This window comes from Hermetia illucens, chromosome 3 (genome assembly GCF_905115235.1).
Source record: "Hermetia illucens chromosome 3, iHerIll2.2.curated.20191125, whole genome shotgun sequence".
NCBI classification, from domain to species: Eukaryota; Metazoa; Arthropoda; class Insecta; order Diptera; family Stratiomyidae; genus Hermetia; species Hermetia illucens.
The window spans coordinates 59,586,428-59,609,488 of NC_051851.1; the positions used below are offsets into that span (position 1 = coordinate 59,586,428).

A 23,061-nucleotide genomic window follows, 5' to 3' on the forward strand; every position below is an offset into this window, starting at 1 on the left:
CTAACACCCCAATCGCTAATTCCAGTCCGTCCATAGGAGAAAACTAAACCCTTTTTGCTAAAGCAGCCGAAATTTCCTGAAGGAAAAGCCCACTTCCTCGTTTTTGTTCAAAAAGTAGACTCCTGCTCCAGAACCCGTTTTTAAGCCATCGGTATAGAAGACGTCAGCATATCCGGACATGTATTCTTATGATTCGTTCCAGTTTTCTCTTCGCTTCAAGATAATTTTATATCTTCTACCAAATAGATGTGTCGGAATCCGAGAATGAGAAGACTTTGCGAAAACTGGATTCACTTCTCCCAGGAACTCTTCCAATACTCTGTCTCCCCCGCGTCCATTATTTCCCCATAAGTCTAACCGAATTAGTCTATGAGCTGCTGCTATGAATAAACAACACCAAGGGCTGCTAATAAAGTAAAACATATAAAACTGCGCCGGAAGTCACTTTGACGAGATCTACGGGGATACAGTAACATTGATGCGAAAGGTAGAGTACTTTAAGGAATTGCTCAACAACCAAAATATCGGCAAGTTGAAGGTCCTGCCAACTGAAAACGGCCAATTCGAATATCAAAAGCATGGAAGAAACTGACCGTACAATTCATTGGCTTTAAAACCAGTCGTCAGGACCCGATGAAATTACAGCGGAATTGGTTAAATATAGAGGCGACTAATTACACACAACGAACCAACGGTTCACCAACTGCTATTCAACGTGTGGCAAAGCGAAGCAATTGCAGACGGCTGACAACAGGTCATTATTTTCTCCATACGTAAAAACTGGGATATCACGCACTGCAGTAATTTTAGAGGTATCAGGTTGCTGAGTACCATCTACAAGTTATTCCGCGGTATCTTGCTAGAACGAACAACCCCATACGCCCAGAACATCATTGGCCCATAAGGCTTCAGCATAGGCAAACCAGCAGCAGATCAGATTTTCTCTATGCGGCAAGCTATGAAAAAACTGTAAAATTTCTGAATATGATAGCGTAGCCACGGTAAAACTGTATCCGGCTACAATAGAATTCTATATCGCTAGCAAATCGATAAGACTAACTAGGATGACCCTGACCAATGTGCGAAGCTTGACAAAAACAGCAGGATTACTTACGAGACCATTAAACGTCAACAACGCTCTAAGAAAAAGGGATGCCTTATTATGCATCCTTTTGAACCTGGCCCCGGAAAAATGATCCGTGATGCTGATGTAAATGCGATCCCAATCATCAATCTTCAAGTGGACCCACCTATTGACACATGCTGACGATATTGACATTATGGGAAGAACAATCCGGGATGTACTATCGACCATCATCCAGATCAAGCAGGCGGCACGACATCCTGGGTTGCACATTATGAAGGCAAGACGAAGTATATGATGGTGACGTCAGTACAAAAAGTCAACAACAACATCCAATACCACTGGTCAAATGAGAACAATAAAGATAGGAGAATATAACTTTTAGACCGTTGATAATTTCTACTATCTAGGGTCGAAAATCACAACCGAGAACAACTACGGCGACGAAATCCGTTCATGGTTGTTCGCTATCAACGAAGCCTATTTGCTTTTCTCATCACAAGGTTAGCTATTACTGCATAGGGCAATTATCTTGTCAATTCTCGTACCGACGGACGATTCTGAAGCCTACATAACAACGAAATTTATAAGAGTTACCACGACCATCTGGGTGTGAATAAAATCCGACTTAATTGGTTGCAGTTGGCGGGTCACTTGTACCGTATGGATGATGATGATTCAGGCCGGAAAGTCTAAAGAGGTAGTGGCAGACACCCTCAATGCAACTTGACTATCGCTGCAGATTCCAATGCTCCTACCCTTTAACCGTTCGTCGATCAATTAGGTCCCTGCATTTGGCCCTGAAAGACCGTTGTATGTTGTCCCAAGCGTTAAAGGCCTTCTCGTTACTATACCAAGGGTAGACTCCCGCTCCAAGACCTTGTTTAAGTTTTGAGCCATCAGCGTAGAAGACCTCAGTAGATCCAACCGCCCATTTTTACAGTTCATTTCATATCCATCTATGTTTGAGGAGTTCATATCTTTCAATAAGCAGAAGTATGAGTATCTCCAGTTCAGACCAGATTTTCCAATACCTCTTGCTACCCTGCGCACTCTCATATCCATGGTTTGCACATAGATCTAAAAAAATTTATCTATGAACTACCGAACATTTGTTAAGTTTCCGGATTTCGTTCATTTGATTGCTTCCTCGACCTCAGTCTAACTGACAGGTGGAATGGCTCCAAATGTCGGTGGAAGACGAACTCGTTCTATTGAAATCTGCTCGAAATATTCCCGCCATCTATCTGCGTGGCTTGTCGGTCGTTAAGCAAAGTAACGTTCTTGTCATTAACGCAACGGAAGTGTTTGATATCCTGTGTGCGATAGTGTTGGCTTTTGATAAGTCGAGTGTCTTTATAATGAACTGCTGTGGTAACAGCGATCACTTTTTTTGCTTCCCGGCTGGCATTTTGGTAAATTTGCCAATTGGCCAGCGTTTTATCATTGAAACCGACTTTGCAGTGACAATGATAAAATGTCGGCTTGTTATGAGAATATTGTTGATTTGCGCTTTACTGTTCCGATTATAAAATTTAGGAACATGAGACAATCATTTGATGAACCATATATTGACAAGTACATGTCATGTGTGTCCGCAAAATGGACTACACTTTGCATGCTCCAAATCCTTTCCTCCATGGCACCTGGAATCAAAATGTTTATTGAAAAATCTGCACTATAGGGTTTCCAGAACGAAATCATAGGAGCAATTTCAGAGAATCTCAACTCAAAATTTCCTATTGCAATTAATTAAGTTCGGTGAAAACGTTTGAATAGGCATGACAGGTCAGCCCTCAGCGACATTTCGACTCAAAAAGCTCAAAGTCAAATGGAACAGCTTTCACCGCGGTCGTGGTCTTGGCGAGCGCCTAATTGAACGAGACTATACTCATCACCAGGCACGTTACAGGTCTTCGTATTGTAAAGTTGCCAAAAGGCATTTTTCGCGGCATCAAGTCGACCTATCTGAATAGTGCGATCAGCTGATATAGTGGTGAATTCATGAGCCGTTCACATTTGTTTTGCTCGGTTTAATTTACTTGGGTCCTGACGCCGTCCATGTGTCAAGAACCCTTTCCCATTTACCAGCAGGATCGCGTGCCGTCCTGCGGCGTTCTGATGTGTACGCCCTCGCATTTCTAGATCGTAATAAATCCATAATATTAATAATAATCGTTGATGCGAAAAGAGTTGATGTGGACCTTCAATCAAGCCTGCAACGATCCATTACTGGACCGCAAGACTCTCTCGGGGACAATGTGGTCAGCATCGCGCTTGCCCGTGATTATTATCCTTATTCATGTCCCCTTTACCAAGAAACTTTAAATTCTTTCGTGGTGCCTTCCGCTCCCGTTGGCTAAGAACCTTCCGTGTTCACAATATCCGCACCACTCAAGGTTGATCCGTTTCAACAGGCCACAATTATCCCAGATGTGATCATAGCTCCAATTTTCCTTTGTTCCACTGTTCTTGGTAGAAGCAAAAGAGGAGCTTTGACAGACTAGATTTAGCCTGTAATCCCTAGGGATTTGCAGCTGAAGTTACCTTCTATCGAGTATTTACCTTCTGTTTTCTGGAGTCTTCCAGAAGTCGAGTTTCTCTAATTATCAGAGACTGGCTGCAGTCCAGTTTAATTATGGGATTTGCTATAGGCTATAGCACAGTTTTCCCCATGAGGGCGCATGAATGTGGGGAAGGTCCCGAATCTCTAAGTGTAGAAATGAGGCACTACATGTAATCCCACCACTACCCAAGGTAGTTACCGAGGGGAGCTTCCATAATGATTCAAATGGTGTTAATGTGGTCAGTGCAAGAGAATAATAATAATAATAATCGTTGGCGCAACAATCCATATTGGATCAGGGCCTTGAAGTGTGTTAGAGCACTTCATTCAAGACCATAACGAGATTATTACCCTGATTTGACTCAGGTACTCATTCACAGCTGAGTCGACTGGTATCCGACGTCAAATCACGATACAAATCCCACTGCCACCAGTGAGATTTGAACCGTGACCTTCCGTACGATAGCTTTGTGCTGTAACCACTCAGCTATCCGGACATACACAGAGAATACACAGCGGAAACCAATTAACTCTCTGGGGAAGAAACTTTCCAATGTTTGCTTGGTATACTTGACCTTCCCAGCAGGGAGCGTCCAGTCTAGGCTTGAATGTGAACTTCTCCTGGATACTAGCTACCCTATTAAATTTTTGGATAGCTTAGCCGTCATGCCACATACAAACAGCTCTGATCCAAATTTTCAACTCCGTCGGTTAGCAATTTCCTACATAGATTAACTAATATGCTAATATCATAGTTTTGCACACTCATCTCATTGTGGCACCCAAGTGTATCCTAGTTATTAACGCATTATCATATAAGTTAAGAGTCCGCCTGGTTAAATCTAAGTACCTTAATAGCCACTTGGCTGTAGGTCAGAATAAGCAGTTTTCTGCTCTTCCATTTTAGGTTGAAGGGGCTACACCTATCCATGGTGTATATTTCCACCCAAAATATAATAATATGCTCACGCTTAGTTTACCAGGTAATCTGCTAGTTTAAGCAGTAAGTAACTGCCACCCTCTTCCTTGTTAATCTACAGGTAGTGTTATTTTTTTTTCGTACGATATAATGAGATGAAAGTTCAAATTTAATAGGAGCCGCTTTTTTATTGAAGGTTTAGGAAGGTTTATATTATCTCACCATGCCTACGTTGTTTCCTACTTTGAATATGAATAACTATGCAACGTTCGTGTTATGTTATTCTAGAAACAATTCAGCCCAATTTTTTTAGAACAAGGCAGCGTTGGTCACCAGATATTTTTGTCCTAATTAATCGCAAATCAGTAAACAGCGTCTATATGGAGCTATTTCTAACCCCCTTTTTGTCCACACATAAATCACATGCTGTAAATATATTTACCCCCGGGTCCTAAATTTTTAGCTGAGGTCCATCTCCTCATGGAATCAACGTTTTATTTATTATAACTCCTTTGAGATTATCTATTGATTTTGACATTTTTCCCTGAACTACATGATACAGCACTTTATGTTCGCTTTGAGTTTTAGTTAATCTCATATCCGACTATAAGCTAAGCAAAAGTTTACATATGTACATTCAACTGATGAGCATAAACTCGAAACGTGCTCATTTTCTTATCTTCGCACGTAGAATGAACTAGGAAGGAATAAATTTTCATAAAAGCTGCATTTCATATTCGAGAGCAAGGCACAGTTCCAAGAGTTTTTTCATTTGGAAGCCGAAGTGGGTTCTTGTAGCTCCTTTGTACCTGAGCCGTAGAAAATATTAACATTTGCACTTTCTGGCAAACTTATTATCTTTTATGCAGCTTCGGTAGCAACTTTAGATACGATGACTACACCACCATACACGTTCTGCATTTTTTCTTGTTAATATTTCAAAAATATTATTTAAAGAAAATACCAAACCACTCAGATTTCTACTCTTTGTGTACGCTTTTTCCGTATACGGGCCATGTTTTCAACTTTATTTCTTGTCCATTTCTTGCAGGTGGGGCTAAAACGTACTTCCAAGTGGTGCTGAATATGAGCGGAAAACCAAGGAACAGCTCCCTCATCGTTGTGCAAAATCATAGCACCAACATTGTAAGTCCTGTTATATTCTATAACTTCAAGGTTTCTAACCTATGATATGCAACATAATAATGCTCAAAGCACTTTTCAGACAAGGACCTTTATACTGGTGCATTCTCTGCTTCTGGAGAAGAAAATTAGTGCACATAATATATTCACAAACTCGGGGATAGCGTTCACAATTCAGAATTGCTCCTTTGTTCATATGCGGAACATACTTTCTTTGCAGGAACTGTGGTATGCAGAGTTCATGTTCTTTTCTATTTACAGCTTGCACTTACTCTAAGAAAGCCACATGCCCTTCATAGTTGTGGTGCTCCATTCCTTGATATTTAATAGAGTTTCTTGCCTCATTTGGTTCGCGATAATGGAATGTAGCGTGTATTGTAGAAAGCACCATATGTAATTACCTTAACCTGTTGCACTTTTCTGAAAAGATAGAGACGTTGCTTTTTGTAAAAACATCTCAAGCATGATATAATAAAATCCAGACCTTCCTTGATGCAAAATTAGAAAATATTGCTATGGAGATGGATTCAGGAATTTTTGGATTTTGAAAGTTTCTTATTAAAGGTTTTCAAATGATAATTAGAATCCTAAGCTACCACTACAATTGCAATCGTAATGATTAGGAAGGTGAAAACGGGCTCCCGCAGAAAAAGATGGCTTTTCGAGTGCCACGCTAGAAGGCACTCTGCTGATCTCAAAGAAGAAAGATAAACGACATTTGTGTGGAGTATATTCCGGTTCGTGAACTAGGATTGTCAAAAACTATCTAAAGATAAATAAATTGTTGACACTTTGTTAAACTTTTTTTGTAAATGCTGGTGGGTTTTCATAGTGAATATGCCCGATTACCAGTTCGACATGGTACTGATATTCTATTTCTTGGGGACTAGTAACTTCGACCTACTATAACTTCGTTAACAATAGTAGGATTTCCACTAAACTCCAGTATGATGCATCATAATAGATAAAATCTTATTGCTTAATTTTACGGATCTAAGCTGAGGGGGTGGGGTATGGTCGGGTGATGTTCGCACCAAATTTTCAAAATATAACAAGATGCTATTATTAACTGCATTTGAGCAAATATTGTAACGTGTTGTGGCCTAAATACTGTGCGCAAGAACGATCATATTTTTTTCAGAATTTTTAGGTTGTGTAGTTTGACCCCCTTACTAGGCCCTTTTGCAGCCAAACTCCAAGCTAACTGTTTCGAAAAGTAATAATCGAAACGTTTCCCCACATGATTATACATTACATTATTGTACTTAGTGGAAAAACACGTTACCCCTTTTGAATGTACGGGTCCAAACACATCCTATAAAGATATATTCTCATATAAACTTGAAAATAGTTATTACCAACTTTTTGAAATTTACCCGAAAACGCCCCGTAAGCTCCTCCTAGCAACACCCAATTAGTATAGTATCCACATAATACTGCCAAGTTTCATGGTGAACTGGCTATATCAAATAATCGTTCTGGCTTTCCGATTCCTTATAGTTAAATATTAAGAAGGCGGGAAACCGAAAGCTGGCCGTCTCAGGTATGAAAAGTTTTGTGTATTTCTTTTATAAAAACATTTCAGTGGACATTTTTTCCATTAGTGCCTAGCACGTAATATAAGCATATATTATGTGAAAGTATCCACTTTCGCGTGATGATTTAAAGTCTTGAATTTGCACAGACGCGACAGCTATGACCTATTTTAACTTTGTTAATAGTAATTAATTAATTAATTAGTTAATAGTATTGAGATTTCAATCAAATATTTTTCTTACAATATTAAGGCATGGGTTGTTTAGAATAAATTAAATGATCATGCTCCATGTTATAGCTAGATTTTTAAAAAAAGTCGTGATTCTAGGATGAACTTAGAGAGTGAGGAGGGGTTTACCAGTCAACTACTAAAAATTATAGAAATGTACTATTATTAACTTTTATTTGAACAGATATCAGTGTGGAGGGCATTTCGGAGCCTAGGCATGATATAGTGGCAGCCTCTTGATTTTTTTTCAGATTTTTCGGTTGGGTAATTTTAAAGAAAGAGTTAGTGAAAGAAATTATCATTTTCAACCCTGCACACTCTCCACCTTTCCAACAAACCTTTCATTTGATACCCCATATGACTATATTTGGTGAAAAAAATGTACACCCCAGTTAAATTCGACGTACAATGATAACTCATTGCATGCGTGAACGCTTACAGCTCTCACCTTTCCACTAAATTTTGTGTCAATCACTGTAACTGTTTCCGCGAAAAATGTGTGTGACAGATGGACAGGCAGACCAATAGACAGATAGTAAACCGATTTTAATAAGATTATATTTTACACAAAACTTTTACAAAAAACCAGTAGCTACTCTACTACATACAATTAGTTTTATTATTGCGTGCATGCATGTATTTATGAAGTATCTGGCTCCATTCTGCAGTATACATGCGAAAAGGGGGCGCAAAATTCAGTCATGTCGGGTATCAAATTCAAGAGCTTGATTAGTACTTTGCGAGACTGTTGTCGTTTCCCTTAAATAAACACGGAAACAAGTCTTGTTCTCAGAACCTATAAAGCCAGAATAGTTGAAAGAAATCACAATGATGCATCAACACAAAATTTAGGCATCAAGATACATGCTATTTTGGTGCCTGCTCAATATTGTATACGCATATTTAAGAAATTTACTCGAAAGCCCCCTTTAATAAAGGTCAAATGTTTCTATTTGTTAATTTATTTCACTATTAAATGATATATGTAGGCAGCCACATTGAAACATTTTTTTTTTCTTTTTTAACTTCCGACTGTTTTGTTTTAAACAATATTAAAATGGATTAAGTGTCTGTATGGCTGTCTGCCTGTCTGTCTGCCTGTCTATATGTCTGACACACACTTTTCTCGAAAACGGCTAAATTGAGCCAAACAAAATTTGGTGGACATATGGGAACTATGATATTTCACGTATACTGTGAGTGCCATAAATTTGAATGCAGTGTGAAGGGAGGGGTCCGTATAAGATATATATGTATATATGAGATGTAGACATTTTTTTACCCTGTATGGGGTGTCAAATGCAAGGTATTAATGAGTACTTTCTGAAGCTGATCTTTTCTAATGTTAATTGCAAAACATGCAGATTTGTGTGAGACATTCCACATTTTCGGAACATACCCAACTCTTTAAAATGTCAGGGTGATGCGTTTATAAAAAAGCATGGATATATATTTACACCAGTTCAAATCTGTCAATTTTACAGTGCATCAAGCCACCGTTGGTTCCACCGGACTTTTGGTCGCTTACCATCAACTTCCATGTTCAGACAAATCTTGGTTAGCGAGTTCTTCTTAGTGTGGATGACATGACAGTCCTTTCGAAGATACCTCTCGTAATTTTTTATCGACCACTGCCACCTCATATCGACCATAGATAGCCTCATTTCATATGCAATCAAAACAAGTCATAACACGCGTCCAAAGCAACTTCCCCATCTTCATTACCGCGAGACGTCGTTCATTGTGTTTTGTAATTCACACAAAAAGCCCCAATTGCAGAACTCCACTTCATCCAGGTTGCCCTAATGCAATTTCATAACCCCGTTCTCCATTGGCTGATAGTAATGACCCGACAAATTTAAATTGCTCAACTTTGGGCAGGTCGCTGCTGTCAATGGCAGCGCCTGTAGTGCCTGTTTGATGTGGATCACTCGCCAATTCATTCATTTTTATTCAGGTTTTATTTGCAAAAGAAAACTTTATTAAAATCGATTCAATATCTGTCTGCCTGTCTGTCTGTCTGTTTGTCCATCTGGAAATCTTCAAAAGACACTGGTCTGGACACACCAGCGGGTGGGATTTTTACCCACTAAAATCACCCCCGACTCCCTCCCTACTCCGCGGAACCATCGTAAGGTATTACATCACGGGTCGGAATCAGCTCACTCTAGCTTAATCCCATTTCTGCTATACCCGGCGCACGTGACCGCGCTTTTTTTCTTTCCTCTGCCTTTCGCAATTTATCTTGAATAGATGCAATCATGGAGTTGACCGCATCCCAATTCTCTTGATGTGCTAGCATTTTCGGCACCAGATTTTCTGGTACCAGCACCTCTCCTAGAGTCTCCTCTAGATTCTTCCTTTCTTCCACAAATCTCGGACAGTGGAAGAATACATGCTCTGGGTCCTCTGGGACTCCATCGCAATTTGGACAGTCGGGTGAGGTCTCCAATTTAAACCAGTGAAGGTATTGGAGATATCCTCCATGTCCCGTGAGAAACTGGGTGAGATTATAATTAATCTCACCGTGTCGTCTCTCCAACCACTCCTTGATGGCAGGAATGAGCCTGTGAGTTCACCGACCCTTTCCCGAGCGTTCCCACCGCTCTTGCCATCTATTTATGGATCTCTCCCTCTCAGGATTCTTCGTCTGCATCTGTCTATCTGTCGAAGGCACTTTTCTAGAAACGGCTATACCGATTGGCACGAAATTTGGTGAGAAGGTGGGAACTGCGGACTCCCAGACATGCAATAAATAATATCCTTCTAGGTTGAATTTAGGGGGGGCCCCCATACATGTAAAAGTGGGTAGTCGGACATGCTAAATGCAAATACATAACGGGTTACGTACAAATAGACTAGTTCTACACTTAAATATACTCACAAAAGAAGCAAACAAAACCTTTCATACCTGAAGCGCCCAGCTTCCGGTTTCCCGACTTGTTCGGATTCAATCTGAGACTGTATTCCATGAGGCGATCACTCCATTTATGGACAAGTTGCTCGCGATTATTTTTGCTATTAGACGTTAGGAAAACATCATCTGCATAAAGCAGTGTATAGGGCGCTGCACACTGGATGTACTGTGTAACGTCCACAACAAAAACAAAGAGCAGTGATAACCGGGCGTTTCCTTAGTGAACACAAACAGAGACACGAAGTGCTTTTGATACACCCGCCACACTTCGAACTTTACTTTTCGGATCGTGAGCCAGCGCACGAGCTCCTCTATTACTAGGTGTTGTCGTGGAGTATAACAGATCTAGAAATGCAATGCAAATAGGAGGCTGTTTCACCTTGAGTAACGGCGCAGCGTGTTTTGCGGCAGTAGTTCCGAAGTTCTTGACAAACCCGCCTTGATACACGGTTATTTTAACGATTTCTACAATACGATTGTCAAGGATGCATTCAAAAATCTTCTTGGCATTGGACATCAACCAAATCGGACCATAGTTTACCTTTCTCAATAACCCACTTAAAGAATTTACTGTGCCACAGTGTTGGATCCCAGCCCTTCGCTTTTCAGAGCAATGTCGTCAGGTCCGGTTGCTTTGCCCAATTTCATTCATTTTATTGCCTCCTTCAATCGCATTGATATGTGCAATTGGTGCAAATGCCGGTAAACGCATAAATGTATATATGCTTTTTGGCACGGAGTCAGTAAGAAATATTCAGATGTGCATGATCGATTTGGTTGGTATATGTAACATAACATATCTTGGAATTTGAAAATATGTGATTGAATATTTTGAATTTTTAGCTATTAAACAATAGAAAAACGTACATAGAAAGTTTCTAACATAAGATGAACACAAAACCTTTATACCTGAAAATTTCAACTTCCTATATTCGGCCTTGTTTATATCTGTTTTGGATGAACACGCGTGCTAATAATATTGAACTCCTGGCGTGAAGCGTGTAAAGTTGCAGTACTTTGAAGAATAAATTATTTGTGTAAATGGTGCTTAAAAAACAGTGCACGATTAAAATTTAAATTATGCTAAAGTGAAAACGATGTGCAGTCAAGCACCCCACATTAAGAGATACAGAACCTCTTATACCGAAAGCATTTCCGATTTTTCCGGCTTGTTAACGTCTCGTGTAAAAAAGTACCTTATTGAAGTTTTGATTATAATGAAAATCAGATACTTTTTCCTTTATCAAACTTACTTTGAAGGTTAGAGCCTTAGTACTAAGGAGGGTACATAGTAGGCAAACTATGCATACCTGCGAAGAATCAAAATTGTGAACCAGAAGTACTGCGCAAACACATGCCAAGTTTCATGAAAATCGGGCAATTAGTACTAAAGTTATAGCAGTTCAAACTTTTCACTTTCGCGCGAATTTACCGCATCAAAAGGCGTGCAAATAAGATGTTGGCGTCATAGTTGAGAAGAATAATTAACATTTCAGTGAAATATTAAAATTTCATTCTTGAAGAATTTACTTTTCTCTAGCCCTTTTAAAGGTTTTGAGTAAATGCGAAAAGGAGGAGACTGGGGGATGGAAACTGGTCCTTCCTTTCATAGAACGGTCACGCATGCAGTGAGTCACATTATTCTACGAAGAACTTTAGGTATGGAAAAGGGGTTTACATTTTTTTTTCACCAAATATAATCATGGGGGATATCATATGAAAGGCCTCGGTTAGTACTTCCCGAAGCCGGGTTTTCGTTTTGACATTTGCAAGAAAGGGAGGGGGTGTAGGCGAACGAAAGTGATCATTTCTTTCACAGAATTATTCTCAGAACCTGCCCGACCGAAAAATCACGAAGCTTCTGCTCCAAAATACCCTCCATAGCAATATCTGTTTAAAGCTAACAAAAGTAATTGAAATAATAAAACTTGTTTGCACTGATGAAGGGAACAAGTGGTTCCCGAAATATCGGTATTTGCAAGAATAAATACCCACACCAACGAAAAAGAAACAACAAGTTTTATTATTTCAATTAATTAATCTTTGGAAACACCGCATAATTTCACTCTGATTAACAAAAGTATCTTATTATAATTTTTAGCAATTGGCTGTAGAACCCCCGTCAACTCCATCCATGAACATAGGCTATAATACAAAGCATAATCCTACCAAGTTTGGTGAAGATTGCACCATTACTGACTAAGTTATAATAGGTCCTAGTTGTCGCTTCAATACAAATTTTTGAATGTTAGTATCGCGTAAAAGTGAATATGCTACGTGCTAGCTACAACCAGAACAAATGTTCACTAAAATATTTTTATATCAGAAATAAACAAAAGCTTTTATACCTGAAGCCTCCAGCTTCTGGCCTCCCCACTTGTTTGTATCTGTTGTAGGTTAAGTTTTTCACATTTGCTAATAATATTGAACTCCTAGTGTGAAGCGTATAAGGTTGACTACTATGAATACAATGCTTTCCAGATCAAATTATTTGTGTAAATGGCTTTTTAAAATGTAGAGGGCAGTTTTTAACTATGCGCATACGGAACTGTTATACACTCATTATTCCTCAAATAGGAAAACACAAAACCTTTTGCACCAGGAGCAAATTTTGGTTCTGGTGAAATAAATTAATATCATCACTTTTGTCGCTGACTTTTGTTGGTCTTAATCCCGGATTGGCTCCTTCTTATGCTTCATACCATGGACTGCTGCCGGATGGTACTTATAGAAACAAGCTCCGTCACCTCTAACGATTTTGTCAATGATGCTAGACTGGCCGTTTTAGATATCACAGGGAAATATTTAGCGAATTGAACGGGTGTCTAATTTGAGCGTCACTTAAAATGGGTTGAACCGCTCGAAAAGATTTTTTCGTGTATCTCAGATGTCGATCAAATATTCGTAACGCAGCCATGGCATTTTAGTTCATTATCAGTTATTTGTTGGGTCAGTCTGCGACTTTCATTTATTCTAGCTTTCACAAGGGCCACATTTTTGTCAACAGTCGACGATTTTGAGCGGCCTTGAAAAGTTGACTTGGAACCAGAAGTGGAGAAGCTAAGGCAAAATTCCAACCTAAATATTAAGCAAAGCTGTCGTCATACTAGTGGAAATTGATTTGATGGGGGCGTGAGCTGGATACTACAATGAACCAGTCCAGTATCTCTGTTTCCCAACACGCACAAAATGTCAACAAGTTAACCAATGAAAATTTATGAACGCGGAAAAATTTTTCAGGAAATTTAGACTCCGCAAACATTTATTTGGAAATGAGGATTCGGCAAATCGTAGAATCGATGGTCTCAACATGAATGGGAATTTTAAGAGATAAATATTTCAGTTTCAACAGCGAACGTCTGAAAATACAATATATTAAAAAACCTCGTGAAAAATGCAGCCATAGACAACAAGTCCATGGAAATAGATAAAACGGTAGAAAGCAACAAAATAATAGAGGAAATAGACGTGACAAATGAATGAGTAATCAACATAGAAGGAGCTATTGGCAGGACCACAAAAATTATGTATGATTAACAAGAATTATTAATCTAAAAGAACAAAATCGAAGTCCAATGTGAAGTGCCATGGCAGAAAGAACACATGCATCGAACGTTTACTAGTCATAATGACAATATTTGGATTTTGTGGTAGCAGCAATAGGTTGGAAATGATCAAACAGCAGTTCTACTGGGCTAGATGGCAACAGTCAGGCAATATGCATCTGTAAGAGGACTGAAATACTGAAATGCGATGTTTAATCCATTCTGGGACGAAGGGAATTGAAGCAAAGCCGCCATCAGTTAGCATCAAGGAGAAATTACATCTTTCAAACGATAAAAGACAACCTAGTTTCGACATGAAATACAGCTCTATTGACTTCCACAAATAGGAGCTAGAAATGCTTGAAACTTCGCATGCAAGAGTTTCAACTACGAAGATCTCAGGACTTTGTCAAAAAAGGCTTTTGGAAGTCTCAGGTTATAACAAAATGATTACCAGTCCGAGAAAGAAATTTGCGCATCCACGTTACAATATTATTAGAGAATTGGTTTACGTCATTTAATTAGAATTATTATGATGTACTTTTAATTACTAAAATTCATCCGCGCAATCTTGATGATGTTTACCACTCTTTACTTCATAGAAATTCACTAGGTACTAAAGCTTGAAGCTCGTAATCATATTACAATCTTACCTTAGATACATGCTAATCTGAAATAACGCCTCGCAGCTTCACTAATGATTCGCTTGAATATTAGTGAGTTGCTTTATTTAATATTAATAACTCAAAGGTAATTTGATGGTGTGGAAATTGTTGAAGTTAGGGTCCTTCAATCCTTTCAGCTTAACATACAGAAATGGTTGCGTTACGTTACAAATATATATGTATGTTTTGGACAGGGTGTCAACATGTACAATACATGCGGAATAGCAATAGTACCCACATCAATAGAAGTAGCACATAACAAAGTTCTCATTGATCCTATTATTATCGTTCTTACCCTAGTATTGTAGTAGCTTTATCACTTGCATAGTTGAAACTGAAGCACTGTCGCACTGAAATCAGAGTAGAACGAAGAAAATAAACAAGGAATAGACATGTGAAAGTCAGAATCCCCACAGGACATAAGTAGAAAGTTTTTGATTTATATAAAAATAATCTAAACATATTTTTTTAGGTAAAGTATCAACATCAATCACTCATTCAAATGCCAATCTCATAAACGCGGTTCAATTCATTTTTTGTCCCTATGATCTTTCATTCGTATCAGAAACCATCCAAACAACCCCGAATACCGTGAAACTCAATCATTTGGTCGATTAACCAAGGAATTTGTCTGCTAAATGAAAGAATGAAAGAAAACCAATGGCGAGACAAGCAAGAATGCGACAATGGAGGGTGGAAGGCGTTATTCCAAAAAATTCTTGATATAAATCATTATTGGCTACACTTTCGGTAGGCAAACAAAGAATTATGGTAGATAACGAATTTTGATTTGTTTTTGTTGTAAACAACGCCATAAATTCTTAAAACGGAATTGACCGAAAGGAGTGATTTTAGTATTCTAGCGGCGAAATTGATTTAATTTTTTTATTACACTTTTTAATTCTGTAATGTTTGAAAAGCAAGTCTTGATGGTTGATGATCTATCTGCTATGAATCAGATGAAGTTTGCCTTGTGGTGGCCTACATAAAAATAGCTTTTGTAAAACAAATATTGCTTCAGGGACGAGGTGTAGTCATAATCAACATCCAACATCGTATTGGAAAGTTTGAATATGTGAAAATCAGCCTGCCCACATTGGGCGCCAATTTTAAAAAGTTTCTCCCAGTATATTAGTTGAATAAGTACTGTTACATTAAAAAGGAAGAGTTTCCCATTTTTAAAAGGAGGCACAAATTTCGAAAAACACCGATTAGCATGACACAATAAAAATATGTAGCTTGATTTGAAAATGCCAAAAATAACCATGGAAATGAACCTTAGGGACAGTAACGCAGTCTGTGGGTAATAATCGACTCCAGTGATATTTTGATGGCAATTGTAACTGCATAAGTGTAGTCAATATATGCATTTTGAAAATGTGCTTTTCTGAATGCGAAGTATTTTTTTCTTTCGAATAATTTAAGTAATGTTATGAATATAAACAAAAACTTTTAAAGCAAGCTCATTTCTTCCGCTTGTTATTCGTTCTAGAGAAATTTGACTTGGTTATATGCGCTATCTTTTATACTATAAGCCGAAAAGATTTCATCTACCCATTCATCATCAGCTGCTAAACTGGTCGCCTACCTTTGGGGAGACGAAATTTAGTACTGTTTGAAATTCATCAGTACTTCAGAATTTTTCTCCATTTTTCAATGGCTGTTTGCTTAATAGGTACTTTTCAATACTTTTTAACAGAACCGAAATAATTACTGAAAATTTAAACTAGTGACATTACGCTGCATATGGCCACTTTATGAAATAGATGGAAACTCGAAAGAAAAATATATGTTTCGGTGAATGCAGTGCATAAAAGGTATAAAATAACTTTAGCGGGTCATTTGAACACAAAGAGAAACGACCCACTGCGGAAGCTGGCAGTTCGAAAATAACGTGACGTCGTTAGAACATTATGGGTAGCTAAGTCTAAATAGTCGATCCGGCGGAAGAAAACCGTTCACCTCCAAAAATAACGGAGAAAACAGTTTCTCTTTGTGAAAAAGCACGCTATAAAAATCTGTCGTGTGACGTGGTTTAGAAAGCGGTATGTCTGTAGGTAAGCCAATATGGACCTTAAAACGACATACATACAACCGTCAAGTATAGTAGCAGGAATCAGTTAACTTCGGTCTTCAAAGCGACTAGAGTGAGTATACTGGTATTTATTCACTAGATCATGGAAAGGAAGTATACTTTATTGCGTTAAGTTTATTACACAACGCCACATGAAGTATACAACAACCATTTGTTTTCCAGCAAAACGACAACCCCAACTACATTTCTTTCTTAGGATGAGAGTGATTATTGTATACTGTCCCATGCCGAATTCAATGTTATGCCTCCACAATCGGAAACCTTAACATAATTAAACATATGTACCATAAGGTGTGCTGTGCATATGCTGTCTGTCTGTCGCACCCAATTTACTCGGAAACGGCTGAACATCTTGGCACGAAATTCGGTCAAAACACATGGCCTTTGAATCCCGTAACATATGAGGCCATTTTCAGAACAGAGGTGAGGCAGCATCTGATGAGTTTCTTCTGCCCTAGACGAAACCACCAGTCAACTTTTTTGGAAAACTTGTGTGTTTCACCCAAAAAAGGGAAGTCCGTCGACCACAAGAGAGGAAGTAAGTTGCTACCCAAATGGTCTAGTTCGTCATCAAGTGGGTGACCCTCAGCAGCCTCAACAAAAAAAATAAAAAGATTACATAGTCCACCATAATTTTTTCAAACTTTGCGTTTGGTTGCGACGAAATACACATACGGAGTCCCGGGGAGAGAATGGAAGAAGACGAAAGCGCCTCACATAACGCGTTTTTCAGTATAATGTGTTCTACCGTATAAAGGACATTTACGGAAATGATAAAGTAGGGTACCTGTATTCCCTTCCTGGGCTGGAGGGAGGTATCTGTAATGTAGGCTGGTAAAACCCTGTGTGTGCAGCGAAACCTAGCCCAGACTTTGCCAAAACAACGCAGAAGTTATTAAAAACCTGACTGACCTTCAAATACTTGCTTCTTTATTATTGTCCGATGTTTCATAATGCCACCAGCAAAATTATTCACACCTTGGACTCTCCATCCTCTAATCAGCTCCTTTTTCCGCTTATTTGGCCACTGTTGTTCCTCAATTGAAATTCACTTTAATCAGCTCCCAATTCTGGAGATAGAAACCGATTGATTCTGCAAAACAGTGTGGGCAGTCGCCCTTTTAAAACATTGTCAAACAACAGCAACTTAAACGATAAAATCGCAAAAAAAAATAAATAAATGACTGCTAATTATAGAATGAGAATACAAGTAACCAAGCCATTTTGACAACTTATAAATTAGTTCCAGCCACGCGGTTGTTTGCTCGGTTTTTAACCTGCTGATTAGCCCATTAGGCCCACACGCAAATCGTTCAATTATCCGCCCCTCTACGATTGACTGTAGCAACAGCAAGAACAATAAAATCAATAAACGGAACAAAATCCTTTAATCAACAGCGAACGAATTCAAGGTCAGCTACTAAGCTGGAATTGCTAATTATAATTCAAACAAAAATAGATAACAGAAAGGTACTCTATTTTGCTGGTTATCATATATTGTTTGGAATAAAGGAAATAGAACCTAAGGCGCACGGAAATTAGCAAACTGTTGTATTGGAGATAAAGAAGGAAACCATTTGTGCTTGGTACAAAAAATAAGCACTACTAACATAGTCAACATATGGTTCTAGGTTAACACTACCATGCATATCTACACACCTAAGAAATTCAGATTCAACCCCTTGTGAATTCGTTGAAAAATTTATTATTTCCATATAGTCTCGACGGATGCCTGCTTTAAGTTCTACTTTAGGATCAAAACGAAAAACCTGTAGATAAAATAAGATTACCTGCTTCGTAGTATTTTCAGGACTTTTGCGTGAAATGTGTCAGTTTCAGGAGTAGGTAATATACGGCTGAAAACTCTGCTTTTGAAGTTAAATTCATATTTAATACGAGTATTTCCACTAAATATTGTTGTGGAATAATTGAATATCTCAGTATGGTATTTCTAATCTGACAACAGAAGCAAACAGATATGGGTCAGGGTAATTATAATTATTTTAGAAAGAGCAAAATTAAATTTAGAGGCTTCAAGTAGAAGGAGTCGTGTCCAGGGTAATAACGCTATGGTACTTTGCTAAATGTAACAATCATGGCGATTAGGGTACCCACCTGAAACCGATTCTTTTGAAGTGAATATACTTTGACACATAAATACAAAGATACAAAGTAATCCGTAGTTATATGGTAGCCTAAACCAATAAGTGCAATTTACGTAGATCTAATATCAAGCGTTTGGTTCAGTGCTTTGGTGCTTCTTTATAGAAACAAGATCATAGAATTCCCACAACTACGTCAGATGAATCAAGACTAGATTTTCTCTATCATTGAAATTCCAGTTTATTTTGAGTTTCACCTGTTATGGGCGGTAATTTTTATACAGATTCTCGGCCTTTCTTTCAATCGTTCTTTCTAATAAGTTCCCTACATGAGGGTGGACGATTTCCGTAGCCTGCACAATGACGAAATCTATGAGCGATACCATGACCGTCCGGTGGTGGATAAAATCCGACTCAATAGGTTACGGTGGGCGGTTCACTTAATCCGTATGGAGGAGGATGATCCCACCCGGAAAGTCTATAAGGACAATATCTATGGTAGAAAAAGAAGACGAGGCAGACCCTGCCTAAGATGGAGCGATGGCGTAGGTCAGGACGCCAGACAGCTTTTAGGGATATCGAATTGGTGGACCTCGGTGCAAAACAGGGATGTCTGGAGTTGCTTATTAAGGCAGGCCTAGACCGGATACCGGTTGTTGCGCCGTTGATAATGATAATGAATAAGTTCGTCATGAACTTATAATGCTTCCAGCATTCTCCATATACACCACATTTTAAATACAATATTATACAATACATATGGAACAGCAAGTGCTGTTGACTGTAGACTATCCTCCCCCTGTCTGTCATTAGAATGTGAGATTGTTTTATACCGTCCTCCTACTAATGAAAATATATGAATAGAAATGAAGGAGCCCTATCGTCACCATTCCCGATAAACAATATTTCTTCCTTTCTCTCTTCAGTCCTTGCCTAAACCTTTGCTTACCCTGGATGCTGGATAGTTAGTTTCTTCCATCTCCCTACGGAATTTTCTTAAGTTACTTCGTTTTATTACCTTGCATTGCATTGCTATATGTCTTGGTCGTACCTTGACCAGTCTTCGATTTTCTTTTGCACGATTGAGGAATTTTCCCACCAGTTTCCGTACCTTGGTTAGGTTCCTACCTCACTATGGTACCCTCTTTGCTAAATATTCAATTCATCGGAAGCTGGCCTCGTTCCCATTCCGGACCCGGTTGCCGCATTCTAAACAATAGCCCGATGCCACGACTGTTTCACGTTCGCCGACTTTCAATGTAACTTTTATAGCTATAGGATTTCCGTCATGAGCTCTATAATATAAGATCCAAGATCATAGTTTTACGCAAAAGGTGTCCAAAATTACTTCCATACATTCTCATTGCAGATTATGAATATGCTCCAGAAACCATCGAAATTCTTAAGCTAGCTTTTGCATGGTCAAGGCTTACCTAGCTTATTTTAATTCTAGTTATTGTTATTCAGTATCAAAATATCATCCTCCTCCGCTCACATGGCATCTGCTGTCCGCTTTCAGCGTTGGCAGATCCAGGTTCATGAACTCCGTCATAGATGGTCAGTTTGACAGAGAGGAGGGCAGAGTCTGTACAGTCTGACTGGACTTGGAACACTTTGTTGTCTCAGAGAGTATTCTGGTGTAAACCAAGATAAGATGGTGAAACTCTGGGAAGCACTCCTCTCACTCTTGCGGTGCAGCTTTGTTGGATTTTAGCGAAGAAGAAGGAGCTTGCCTTGAAGATTATTCAGCATTTGCGTGCATCTTGCGTGGCGAAGATAATAACTAAAATTATCCTGGGACTCATTAAAGAACAACTCGAAGGCTTAATCGACAGAGAACAGACTCTGGATCCTTCTGCATTGATCACCTCTGCCCCCTTTCCATCATTTTGAAGCAATGTGAGGAGTTGACATTTCCGCTTCAGTTGCTCTTCATCGACTTAACTGACATACTCTACTTAAAAGTGATATTCTGCAGAAACTAATGGCTATTATCAGCATGACTTATGATACCCCAAAATGTCACGTACTACTCCAAGGTAAAATCTCAGAGGAATTCGTAGTCCAAAACGGAGTCCGCCTGGGTTGGTTGCATTTTGTCACCAATAATATTTCCTTTTGTTACCGGTGACGTTCTTTATATTGCGTTGCCCGGACGACTTGAAGGAGTTCAATGGATCCTGACATATTGCCTCAAATACCTCGACTACAGTGATGACATTTGTCTACTCTCTCACTGAACTATGGACCTTGGTCAAATGGCCCCGGATTTTGAAAAGAGGCAAGTAGAATTAAACTGAAGATAAACAGCAAAAGAACTAGGCTCTCAGCCTGATTGGTGATCGCAACTTTCCTATCTGCCAGCGAAACATCGAGGGCATTAATCAATTTAATTGCCTTGGTAATATCCTTTCTATAGATGGTGGCAAAGCTTAATGTAACCTGAGGCATTGAAAGCGTTAGTTCTACCTTTGCTGATTTTTAAGGTTTTGTTTGCATTGTTCTTCATCCTATTGTATTTTTTGCTCAAAACCTGTCACCAGGCTCTCTCTCGAATTGGGCGCACCACAGCGGTGTAGATCCTTGGCCGGACACCCCATTTCTATGCAAAGTTTCTCTTGCAGGCATAGAAGGCTCTCTTAATCTATGTTTTATGTTCAATCTGCAATTTAGTTTTGGATCCAGGATGACACCCACATATGGTACTTTACATTGGAGTAAAGAACCAATCTTCGTTCATTCAGCCGTGGTAGGTAGAATTCAGCAATCCTTGGCTTGATGGTGAATAGCATCAGTTCCGTTTTGGTTGGGTTTATGCTGAATCCGCATCTTTCCGGAAACAGTCACACGTCTCGCAACGCTCCTTCCATGATGTCACCCATAATGAACGGAAACATTCATGACACCAATATCATCAAGCCGTCGGCATACGCCACTACCTTCACCTCGTTGCTGTCCAATTTTCGTTAAATGTCATCCATTAATATTAACCAGAGCACCGGAGAGATGGCGCCACTCTGGAGCGTGCTTCTGTTCACAGTTCTGGTCAAGTGGTTGCATCCTAAATCCAATTGGATTATCCTGGTACTTAGCATGGATATAATCCAATGCGTAAGATACCCCTCCAATCCAATACTGCTCAAGGCTTTCTTCATGGCGTTGGTACTAACGTTTTTGAAAACACAACAACCCTTTCTTGCTGCTTCTGTAGCGTGACTCGCATTATGCCACCTGGGCTCGGAGATTCATATGCGGAGAAGTCCACCATAGTCCACCCGATCTTATCCTCAGTAACTACTGATTTGATAGTTTCGCACAGCTGGATGCAAAAACAGAGCTATGAGTCACAGTCCTCCTCACTAGCGGATAAGTGTGTTTGAATCAACAGCTCCAACGTTTCACCAGGAAATTCCGTCCAGGAGCCTTCTGACTTTTTAAGAAAGGATGGGCTCTTATGTTCTTTGGACAGATTCTTGCTGACCCTCACGGATTCGCTGGTACTTTCGATGTTCTGACAATAGTCCAAACAAGACCGTCTCTGGGCGGTCGTTATTGCCGACTTGTACTTCTTCAGACAGTCCTTTGTATGACGGCCAATATTTATGCCTGTAGCAGATGTTGAAAATTTCTCTGGTCAGCTTCCTGAGGTTGAAGAGATCTTTATTCCACCACGGTAGCAGTGTCTTCTCGCTGTACTTAGTAAGACGCGAGACTTTAAAGGTGGCATGGAATACGTTTTCCTGGGCCCCGACCTTCCCAATTTGCGCACCGGAGAGTTTACTCTTAATTATTTGACCTAACTTTCTCCAATCGATCCTCCTGGGGTCTCTGAAGGGTTGGTGCACTGCCCCTGTTACACACTGATAGGTTTGAAGTGATAATAAAATCATAGAATGACTCACCCCCCAAAGCGTATGCCTTGCATTAGCATCGCAGCGTATCAACAGGTTGGCCTTCTTTGTTGTTATGGTCTTCGCCAGATGTTGTAGTTCTTTTGGCGGAGCTGATTGGTCATGAGCCATGTAAGTCGAGGAAATATACACGTTCTCTGCCCCGCCTGCTCCAGTTTGGCCACGACTAGGCCGCTCAGGTCCAGACACATAAAAACGTGCAAACTCTTCCACGCGAGGATACATGCTCTAAGTCTGCCCTGATAATCGTCATCTCTTGTGCTTTGGAGCCCTTTGATAACTCGGTCGCGTCTGACCCAAGGCAACTGTATTAGTGCGATGTCAATGTCTTTCTCTAGGAGTACCTCCA

General features: G+C 39.4%; 1 protein-coding gene across 2 annotated transcripts in view; it reads left to right on the top strand.

The window, feature by feature from the left end:
- LOC119651996 (serine/threonine-protein kinase 32A) overlaps positions 1 to 23,061 on the top strand; it is a 394,508-nt gene that overhangs the window by 113,839 nt on the left and 257,608 nt on the right. Inside the window, exon 3 of one of the 2 annotated variants that reach the window (XM_038055918.1) lies at positions 5,621 to 5,715. The exons of the other annotated variant lie outside the window; for it this stretch is intronic. The gene's annotated coding sequence lies outside the window, so the exon portion shown is untranslated. The remainder of the gene's footprint in view (positions 1 to 5,620; positions 5,716 to 23,061) is intronic. 2 annotated transcript variants of the gene reach the window in all.